Here is a 12,056-nt window from a genome sequence, read left to right on the forward strand (position 1 = left end):
GGAAGGTCAGTGGGAGAGCAGTTCTCAGTATGGACCTCTCATACAATTAGTTAGCTCTAGGGTACCGAACCCCGCAATAGTGTTTTTCAGCCAAAAGTGGCTGCTATTAAGGCTATTATTGCCCCGCTTTTATCAGAATGGGAATAAGTTAGATCTCCATTTTTATCATGCACAGGATCAATAGACTTTGCAGAAAATACGCTTAACAGGCATTGATCGCGACTCTTCTAGCCTTTTTGGAACTCAGGGATCTACTGAACTATTTGCCCTTAGTGAAGTTCATCGCAGAAGTGGTGCATTCATGCGGTAAGGCTAAAAATCTTGTTTGAGGCAAGTTGTAAGGAGGAAGGTGAAATGTAAACAACCAGGCACTTTCTCCTCCATTTTCCAGCCGTGCAAGATTAAGGTTAAAACAGCTCAGCAGTCTTACCTTCGACGAACTAGGAGGCAAAAACCGAAACTGATATGCCGTCCAAGTGCGATCCCAGAGAATCGGCCTAACCTAAATGTACGCGGTCTTTAGAGACGCCTACCGCGACCTACAATTTACTTATGTCACGTTATCCTCCGTGGTAGTTCTAACGACGAGTTCGATACCATGTACGAGAATGCGCCAATTACTTATTGTACCGACCTCGTACATTTGTACTTTTATGTTTGCAAACACACTCTTTATATACCATGTTAATCGCATCTAATTCAAACTGTCATGGCATGTAACATTTCTACATCACTTATATATAAATACCCAGTCAATTAAATCAAATCAACTAACAAGTTGTGACTATTTACTAACTTACTTTTTTGTTTTACTTTTAGATATACAAACTTACGTACCTATGCATGTATAGTATGTTCGAGGTGTGCTGTTAAATTACTATATGCAAGCAAGTATTATGCATGCATAAATACGCTGATGTACGTTTGATTGCTATGTATGACAAAGAGCGGTGTGCTTGAAAAATTTGTATTCACGGTAAGTCGACGATACTCGTCAATCTGCAGAGTTTTTAAACAACACTTTATGCGTACTATGCACGTGTGTATATATGTAAATACTTGTATGTAACAAGAAGGTTATGAAATAAAAAGTATATCGAATAAATTTTGAATGTACAGTAAGAGACAAATAAATAACTCAATTTAAAATATCTGTCTGACTTCATATTTAGAAAATATAATTTGAAAAAAGAAAAGGTGCAGTGATTGATTACGAGGGTCTTTTATAAAGGGTGATTCATTTCGAGGTTTCTTTTTTAAAGAAAAAACACAGAAACTTCAAATTTAATGGAAAATGCGTCTGCGAACGGCGCCGAACCGACTCTCCACGGTCTTCGGGTACACTCAAGCTTTGTAAAACTTTCGACTAAGTACTTAACGACTGGACGAATTCGTGCAACGAAGATGTTATAGTGGACTTTCGTAACCCTGCATACATTGTGGTTACATTACTCAACGATGTTGTGGTATTATATGAGATTGTACTGTATTTACAGGGTGCAAAAATTGTAAACAAAGTTGTGAAGTCTTTTTCACTCTTTTCGCGTCTTTGAAGATTTTCTAATACATTTTGCAGTAAGTATACCCATTATGTATTTATGGGCAAAGAGACTCTTCAAAATCACTTAAGATTTATTTGGATACACATATGTATGTACATATGAGAGACCCGTGATTGTCGACCAATGATCATCTCATCAATCATGTCTCACCTAAAGTCCTCCCCAGCACACTGAAATTCAATGGCATATTATATACGGAATTAATGGCCCATAAAAATACATCAGGTTCGAACATGAACGTGGCATTTATAAGTAATCCTTTGTGAAGAAAAAAAAAAGAAGTCATGGGTTTGAACTTATAAATTAGCAAAACGAATACGAATTTGTACAGACTACGCCTGACGGCAAACTTCTCCACCAACCTTCCCCCAAGCTTTGACCCATCCGTAAAGAAGCTCGCTGCCCCTCGCTTCCAGATACTTCTTCCCACTCACAACTTCCTCGCCAGAGTTCAGTTCGGCGACTGATCCGGTATGAAATCAAAGTGAATGAGGATTTCCGAGTGTTCAGGCACTGGAAACTTTTGCAGTCATACACCTTACGGCAATGCCCACGAGCAATATGTGCAAGTTGGCGTTAAGAGCCATGGTTGAAGTGGACCTTAGTGCACCACACATGATGATGAGCGACGCCCGTTGAAGGCTCTCGAGTTTCTTTGCAAGTGTGCTCTTTTCTAGAGCCCACCATCACATAAAGACTCCACAGAAAATAATGGTCTTTATGTATGTGTGTATGTAAATAAATTCAGCACAGAAAGCTTGCAATAAGGACTTCAGTTTAGTTGAAGTTGGTAAATACGTTTTGAGCTCAAATTACACTTGCGTATATACACATATAATACAGAAGTGCAATAAGTAAGCAAATCAACTGGTAAAAAATCAATAATATATTATGAGTATGTACATATATGTATGTATGTATATGTATATACATAATTACGATTATGTTATAGAAGAACAATAAAACCCAGTATTAAACTGGAGGTCAGCCGCAGTGACAGCTGTTTAAAATGATTTGCATACACACTTAATAATATATACCGCTTACACCCATGTGTATGTATGTATGTATGTACGCCTGCGCATATCATAAAAGCCATTTCGGCGGCAGAATAAATTGATGGATAGATTTATTGAGTGACAGTTTATTGTAGTGAATCCAATTGCTTGTTTATGCACGCGCTCGCCACCGCAACGTGCGTGTTGCTGCAAGTAAGGCGGGTTTTCAAGTAGGGCAGCGTCCAGCGCGTCAACTGAGGGAGTCGCAGAGCCAAAGACAAAGCAGCCGAAAGCGTTGTCTAAGCGGGCGCAAAGACGCAGTCTGAACAATATCGTACGCATTCTGCATCTAGTATTAGTATTTTACTAACGCTCTTATGGGCAATCAGCAAACGATTATGGCAACGTTAGTAAAACCCATAGTTGCACACAAACACAAGCACACGCACTCCGCACTCAAGCACATGTTTATTTGTTTATATTTGTTGCTGTAACTATATAAATTGAAATACACGTATGACTAAATTAAATATGCATATGTATGAGTTGTCATCGACGCGCTTGCCGGCGTTTTGAGCTTTGTTTTGATATCGTCTAAAGTTGCTGCCTTTTCGTAGTAGCCTGCTGCCGCTGCTCGCCTTTACATTCAATATTTGCAGTCCCATTTACGCCGCTCATTCGTACTCTATCACCTGTTCATGAAACAAAAGGCTGTCAGTGAGGTTTTGATTTCAGTTATCGGTGCACACGAGCTGCTCATTTTTAGCGCTGCTATAAAGTGGAGCTCATCTGCTTCAATATTTGGTAATTTGTCTAATTTCGCATAGGCTTTTTTTCGCGGGTGCGTAACTGAATTTTAGATAAAAGTTGTTATATTGCGAAGTTGAACGAATGAAAAAACCAAAATAAATACTCGTCTCACATAGTATCGAATTGATTTGGGCGTATGTAAATAAACAAGCTAGAGCCGTGTTACAACAACAGAGAATACGAAGTGTAACATAATTGAAAGCAGAAAAGGTTTACTGCATAAAAACGGCGGAAGTGCGGAAGTACGCGTAAAACATCAAAAACAAATGTATGTTTGTTTATATACATAAGTGCGTATGTATTAAAATTTGTACGCATCCAAACTAATATATTTAATTAAGTAGAGAAATGTTGAAAATTTTAAAAATAAAATAACATTAATTAAATAAAGTAAAATAAAATAATATGAAGTAAAGTAAATAATAATATTAAATAACGAAAAAAATTAAACAAAAAACAATATATTAGATAAATCTATCATATAATATTTTGATTTGTGTGTGTGTGAAGTTATTTTAACTTTGAATATTAGCGCTTATTGGCAGTTTAATAAATAAAATAAAATAAAATAGAGTAAAATAATATAATATGAAGTAAAGTAAAATAATATTAAATAAAGAAAACAAATTAACAAATAAATAATCAGTTAGATAAATCTATAATATTTTAATATATATTGTGTGTGAACTTGTTTTCAAGTACGTGCGTTTTCAACTTTGCATTTTGGCGCTTATTGGAAGTTTAATCTCAATTCCTAATAAAATTAAAATACCAAAAATCAGCATAGTGAAAAACAAGCGTTTGACTTTTATAAATTTATAAAAATGTCTTTGCAATATCAGATATGAGAAAGCATTTTACAAACAAATCTGCCCAAAGGCATATTTCAGTAGTCAAAGTGCGCTTGAAAGCTATACTCTTATGAGAATTGCGCTACTAAATGGTTAAACCTTGATCGGCTAATTTATAAACAGGTTATTTATAACACAAGTCAATAGTATTATATAAAAATTAATTAATTTCGATATCGAAAACTAAAAATTACCTTAACCTGATAATTAATTTACAACAACATAAAAATTAATAAAATAGTAATCAACAATGTTAGAAGTATACGTTACGCCTCGAAAAACATATTATGATTTATTATAACAATGTTTAATATTTTAAAATGGCTCATACAATATTAGCAACAACTTAAGTAATCTTGTTGTAAGTTAGTAGCTAATATAAAATTTTCCAAAGTGTGGTGTAAGCTACTTTTACAGACAGAACTGCGATTCATGACTACGCACGTGTATTGTTGTTGTTTTTTTTGCAAAGCATATTTCAACCTAAAGTTTCATCTGTAAACTGAAAACGAAATCCTTGGCTCAGCTCATAAACGCAGTTTCTGTAGACATTTCAGTCAATAGATTTTATCGATAATTTCTGTCTTGTTTTCATTAAAGAATATATATTAATGACGTAGGAGTGATCTTTTTCACCGATCGTCAAAATTTACGACTTTTTATATTCGCTGCAGCTTTAAAAGCTATAAAAAAAACTTCTACAAGTTATTGTTATTTCAAAACACCCTCTCGACGTCATCTGGGTAATATAATATTGTTATCAAACGCATGAACCTTAGTTTTTGACTTTGAATGACGAAATTATGTGGGATACCTAAATCTTGCTTTCTTTCAAGACGTCCGAATAATTGTTGCAATTATAAAGAGTAATCCAAGTAGATATTCTTTTTTTTTTTTTTTAAAGATCACGAGTAAGTCGTGTCAAGTTGTTATGTTATTTTTGTTGAGTATTGTTTGGCATTTCATAATGAAAAAACTTACCCCTGAACAACGTTCACAAATTGCTCGACTTTATTATGAAAATTCCGTTGTGTTAGGAATGTGTTTCGGATGCTTTACTTAACTTATGATCAATATAATCGGCCTATTGTGTGTACGATTCGCAACACCATCACCTTAAGACCAAGCCTTCATTATTTGATAATATTCGATAGAATAGACATGCAGCACGCAGTAGCAGCCGAAACGAACACCGTGGAGAGTCTTTGGAGCCAAATTTTGTTCAGCGATGAAACTTATTTCGGGCTCAATGAGTATGTAAGCAAGCACAATTGCTGAATTTAAGACAAAGAGTAACCTAAAGAGATTCAAGAGCATTTCATCGTTTTGGGCCGTTAGACTTTTTCCTGTGGGGATAAGTAAAAGTCTAAAGTCGATCAAGAATTAGGCCTTGAAGCCAAACACTATGCATGCCATTCTCCAACTACCAGTCGAAAGTCATCGAAAATTGGATTAAACGGATTGACCATCTGAAACGTAATCGCCGTCAACATTTGAAAGAGATAATCTTCGGAAGGCTTCAGTGATGTGTAGAAGTTCACGCAAGTGAGGAAAGTTCTATGGTTGTCATACACTTGGAAATGACCAGAAACGATTATTTTACTTATGGCTCAAACTCCACACGACTTCCGGTCTTAGACCAAATATCCTCTGTGTAGCCAAAAAACATCCGTTTAAAGGCAAGCTAAAGTGAGAAGGCGAACCATCCTTCCCGAGGGTTGTGCGCTGGGTTTGAGACTCGCCACGAAAAACGCCTCCATTGAAAAGGATAACTCGGTTATAATCGTGTAAGCGGTGTCTACGCCAGTAAAGAGGAAGAAGAAGATTCTTCAAAAAATAAATGCCAAAAAAAAACTCTTTCGAATAGTAATAAACATTTCCCATTAAATTTGAAGTTTCTGTGTTTTTTCTTTCAAAAAGTATTGAATCTCGAAATGATCACCCTTTAATAATACTTACAATTTCTTTCTGAAAATTTTATACAACCAAAGACTTTAAGAAATAGATTTTTAATGCGTCGTCACAAAACATAAGTGCTTTTCAATAAATTAAGTCTCATATATTTATACAAAGTATGGTATCTATAATCCGATTCAATCCACGTCAATGAAATAAATTTAGTTATAAATTATTAATATCAGCTGACAAATTAGAATTCTTATGTAAACAAAAAATGCATATGTAAAAAGTGGGAGGGGAGCTTTGGAATAATCGTAAGCATAAGTAAGTATGTATGAATTATGTTTTATATTAACATATATTAACTGCAAGTGCGTATTTTAATCGTTTGCCGTTTTGCGCCCTAATGGCACTTAGAACTGCGAGTACGAAAACAAATATGGAATCGCGACGACCTCTGTGCACCTGCCGGTGGAGCGGCTCGATGAAATATTAATAAACATTGAATTCTAAACAAGTATGCGTACATATATGTATAAGAGTACATATAATGAGCCCTTAATGCAAGCTGCCATTTTTGCAAGGAATGTGGAGCCAATAGCGTTTTGCTAATTGTGGGAGCCCTTTGTGTTATTTGCAGTACTTCCAAATTGAATTGTTAAGCCCTTTAAATAGTGATTGTATTATTTAGAAAATAGAAAAGTTTTCATTGCAATTTAGTTTTCATTCCGACTTCATGCAAGCTGGTTTTGTAGACCGTACACATACATATTTACTTTGAGTGTAAACAAATATTTATACTTGACCCCGGTGTTGTGTGTGAGCGCATCAAATCGTAAGTGTTTTACTAACTTTAAGTTATTATAGTGTATACTTCGGGTATACATATATATGTGTGTGTGTTGTTTCATCGTCTTAAAATGTTTACAACAATATTTGTTTTCTAAACAATAGTTTTATAGTATATACACGGGAATGAACGTAATAATGTGAGCTAAAAAAAAACAAAAAAATTATGAATCATAAAGCGAGTCAACAGCTTTTAAAACAACACGTACATACAATTTTGAAACAGAATCGAAAGAAAGCTTTTATTATAACCTGAATAGGGTATATTAAGTTTGCCACGAATGAAACAACGGAAATCTTACAAAGTGTATATATAATGAATCAGCGTGATGGACTAAATTGATTTAGCCATGTTCGTCTATATATATGCAATTTAATTTCACGATATATCCTCAAAAAATTTGGTATTGATTATTGCCTGAATCAGTAATGCAAACCCCGAAGAAATTTTTCAGATCCAATAACTATAACAGCTGTCATACGAACTTAAGAAGACATTATTCAGATCGACCCACTTTATAAACCACCACATATTTTAGATATTACTCAGTCAGGGTAGCAAAGGTGCTTCAACAATTGCGCAAGCAACTCTGAATACATCTTAATCGACAGTTTTAGAAAAATAATAAAGCGATTTTCGAAGAATGCTCTATTTCGAGGATCCCTACTTAAAAAAAAAACACCGAAACTTCAAATTTGATGGAGAATGTTTGTTATCATTTGAAATAACATTCTTTCGCATTTATTTTTTTAAGATTATCTCTTTCAAATATTGGCCGAGGCTACGTCAGATGGTCTATCCGTTGAGCCCAATTTTCGATGACTCGTTGAAGCATTTCAACTGGTAACTGGCGAATACCCGCGTTATGTTTTACTTTAAGGCCTGTTCTCTCAATTCATTGATTGATGCGAAGTATGGGAAGTGGTGACATATTGTTGAAATGAAATATCGCCAAGATCACTCGCTACCCATTGAGCCAGAAATGGGCCCCATTGCTGAGCAAAATTTGGCTCGAAAACGTTGGATCTTCTTGGAACTTTCAAAGAGCGAAGAGATATCGCTTGAGAAAGTTGAGCAGCATCGGCTCTTGTACAAACTGTATTTTGTACGCTTTCTATTTAAGATCTCGACGTAAAATGCGCCAAGTCATTTCATACGCCAGTCCGACTTGCTGCGAACGAATCGACTCTCCATGGTCTTCGCATACACCCTCTGGTACGGCTGCTATATTTTCTTCACTGCATGCTGGACGTGACCTATTCGTTCGAATATTGTCCAATAATAAATACTGGATCTCAAGATGGGAGATGGTTTTGTGAATAGTACGCTCAGTATGCCGATTGAGCGAAGTGCTCGAAAACTCATTCTTTACAGAATATGAATTTCCGTAATAAAGTTGAACGACTTGTCAACGTTGTTCAGGCATTAGTCTTTCCGTGATTAATGCCAAACAATAATGAACAAAAATAGCATGACAGCTTAATGCGACTTAGGCGTGATCTGTCAAAAAAAGGCTATTAAAAAAAGGACCCCTACTTGGATCACTCGTTTTTTTTTTGTGCTCTCTAAACTCGAAATATAAAAGGTAATCCTCGTAATACAAGGTACTATTTCTTTTTTGGTGTGACACTGGTATGTTTTTGTCGAAAATCTAACAATTTATTTAACTATTTTATTTACTACATGCAAATTTTGTATTTGCAAATATGTATTTAATACTCATTAATATAAGTACAAAAACATATATGTATAATTATAAAACGACACACAACACACACACACAGAAAGTTGTTTTTAGTGAAAGTTCAAAACGCACGCACACTTCTACAAATATTTTCAATGATTTATAAGCATATTTGCAAAACTGTTGCATATTTATAGGCGCTCATTATAAATACACACAATTAATGCTACGGAAATAATTTAGAGGAGTTTTTTTCAATTAACGGTTAGTTATAACACATAAAAGTAATCGGGATAGATATAGGGTTATATAAATATAAATCTAAACAGCCTAAGCCTAACGCAACTGTACGCCATACACATTTAATTTTATACCCGAAATGGACTTTATTTATTTAATTTTAATTTTCTTTTAATTATTTCACTTTCCTTAAATCAATCAAATCAAGAGCAATAATTATAACGTGATAAAACTGTGCAGTATGACCATGATAGTATGACACCTTACGGCCAAAAATTGTTCAAATGTAACCAAAACTGTTCAAGCCACTGGGTACTGAATATGTGGATCCCATTAATTAAATTCGGAGAAAATCCTTTCCTGATAATAGTATCTCTGTATATAAAAAATAGTTTGAATCAAGTCAGTATTTCTTTTAGCCCCAAACATCTAACATAAAGGCTTTCAAACTTTCGCGTGACATTATACCGCATACTATATGGGCCAATATATGGATTATATTAATAAAATTGAGCGTACGTGTTTTCTTATAACGGTGAATATTTGTGCTTAGAATGAATAAAATCGTGTAAAAACTAGACTCCTGCTACACCGTCTAGAGCCCATATAACTAACAAGCCCTATATAGCTGAAGATATTACCTCGGCTTTAATCCCTGTAAGTTGCAAGAGTCGAAAATGCTCGGTTTTACGCGAACTTTGCCGTTTCTTACTTTAATTTTAAATTTCTTTCCTTCTTTAAATTTTAAGCTTAGAATCTCTTTTTTGAATCCGGTATTTGGAATAAAATTTTATTTTCTCCCGTACTTATTTTTTGATTAGAAATTTGGTAACTGTTCTAAATTTAAATTGATTACAAAATAAAACGAATAATTCATATTAAAATTAAGTGAAGGTATAATTTTACATGCAATTTAATTAAATGTCGCCATTTCTTTTAATTTGGGAAACGAATTATTCTGGCTCCATATACTATATATAAAAATTTTCATTTTTCAAGCCTTATGCCGATCCTCATAAATGCTATCAAAAGGATTAACAGATTTCTTTTGTTTTTTGCTTAATCTACCAATTTTTCAACAGTATGAATTATGTATGTATTTCAAGTTTTAATGCTCAATAAAATAGATCAAATGACATGGAACGTATCCCCCATTTTGCTATTGGAAACGCCTCTTATTTTACACGGTTTTTTTTACACGGATTTCTAAGGAACGTATCTACCGTGTAAAGGAGGAGTTGGGTGTATACGAGATGTACGTACATATTTCTCCGACATTTCTTTCATCATCGTAAGGTCATGAATGTATGCAGTTTAATATTTATGCATTTTTAATACAATTTAAATATTCTATTTGTGCTAAGTACCATTGCGTACATTCGGACATATACTATTATATTTGACGCGTTGTTTTTGCTAATATAAAATTGTTTGTTTTTGTAAATGCATTTAAATACATACATATGTATGTAGTATGTTGTGTATCAGCTCAGCTGAAATAGAAAAAGTTAAAATATATATAAATAATATATACTTATATGCTCTTATATGTTCTCTCGCTCAGGTGCAGTGCAAATATTAGGCGCACATGAGATTAAAAAATACGGTATTTTGATGAAAGTTCAACAATAGAATATTATAGATATTATATCAGGCGTACAAATAGAAAACTACCTCTTCCCATAAGTGGCGCCAGCATTGCAAATCGGTAAATAAATACGATCAGAAACGTTACTTAGCCAGCTGAGACTCTACCAAATCTCGGTTGTTTACAATTACAGAGGGTCATTTGCGGGGAATTTGTTTTTTGCGCTTCATTCAAAATTTGCTTACGTAGCTCAACTCAGGTGCGTCAAATAATTTTAAGCATTTATGATCAACGTTGCATTAGTGAAAGAACGTGTCGAGAATTGTTTCATAAGTTCAAAAATTTGACAAAGGAAGACGAGGAACATGCCATAGGCCGTGCATTTGGTGGGATCAGCGTCGCGTAGTGTACTTCGAACTCTTGCAGTCGGACGAAACTATTGCAGATGCTCTCTATTAGACGCAACTAATCTCGAGCAACTCTAGTCCCTGAGTTTTCCTTATTTTCGCACACATCCTATTATTCACAAGACGCGCTCATCTGTTGAACAACTGGTTTCGGACTGCTATGGCATATGGCTACCATACAAACTGAACGATCAAAATGAGGTCCTTGTAAGGGAAAGCCATTTGGCTTTGAGTAAAAAGGAAAAGATCTTCTGAACTAATTGCTTATAGAAAGTAATACATATTAGCCGACTCAACAAATTTGTGATAGTGCTTTGTCGGTGTAAAATGGTCTTATTATATGATATATGTAATAGTTGTTGGTAAAAAAAAAGACCCTGATAACAACGATCTTATAACCTAACCTATCTTAAGCAAAACATTTTTATTTGTGAAGATATTTTCACGTAATCAAGTTGTTGTGTGAAAACTTTTTTATTTGTGAAACGTATTACAACTTAATTTCATTTTTACTATTTGTTGGTTGACACCTGATGTTATCCAATCAATAGGGAGACCTGTACTATTTACAGTACATCAACACATTGACGTAACTATTTACCCGTGAGGGTTATCCTACAAGAAAAGCTATCACCCACTTACCTACCACCTTGAATAATTACCAGTTCAGATTTGATTTCAAATTACAATTCAAATTTCCAACATATTATATAAAAAGTTTGCAATGTATAAAACAAAACATATTTGCAGAAACATTACCTTAATTTTTATTATAATTTGTAAGCATATATAATATTTGTATCATATATTAATTAACAAAGGAATACCAAACTAAAGAAAATCGAGCTTCCCAAAAAACGTAATATTTCGAGAATGTTTGTTTACCGCACTATTGATAATTTTTTCCCGAATGTCTACAGTTGGTGACAGAAGGAGAAGTGGTCGTCCCCGCAAGGCCCTTAGAGAACAGAAAATTATATCAAGAGATACATATGTACATATATGCAGAGAGAGCTATTGGCAACAACTTTTTTTTTGTGCTTTGAGCTAAAATATTGGACACATATTTTTTTATTTCCATAAAATTTTGGAGTTAAGAATTTTCAACATTTCAACGATTGTAAAAAGTACATCATTATAAAAATAACTAGCCGTAATTTTTATGAT

General features: G+C 34.1%; 1 protein-coding gene across 4 annotated transcripts in view; it reads left to right on the top strand.

Moving 5' to 3' along the window:
* Positions 1 to 3,277: 3,277 nt before the first annotated feature.
* Positions 3,278 to 12,056, top strand: part of LOC108965276 (aldehyde dehydrogenase, dimeric NADP-preferring) — a 25,556-nt gene continuing 16,777 nt past the window's right edge. The window contains exon 1 of one of the 4 annotated variants that reach the window (XM_018927559.1): positions 3,278 to 3,638. The gene's annotated coding sequence lies outside the window, so the exon portion shown is untranslated. Of the gene's footprint in view, positions 3,639 to 6,756; positions 6,956 to 12,056 lie in introns of those variants that run through there. The other 3 variants (XM_018927562.1, XM_018927561.1, XM_018927560.1) reach the window with 3 other exon arrangements.

The sequence above is a fragment of the Bactrocera latifrons genome, unplaced genomic scaffold, assembly GCF_001853355.1.
Source record: "Bactrocera latifrons isolate USDA-ARS-PBARC rearing strain unplaced genomic scaffold, ASM185335v1 scaffold_138, whole genome shotgun sequence".
Classification (NCBI taxonomy): Eukaryota; Metazoa; Arthropoda; class Insecta; order Diptera; family Tephritidae; genus Bactrocera; species Bactrocera latifrons.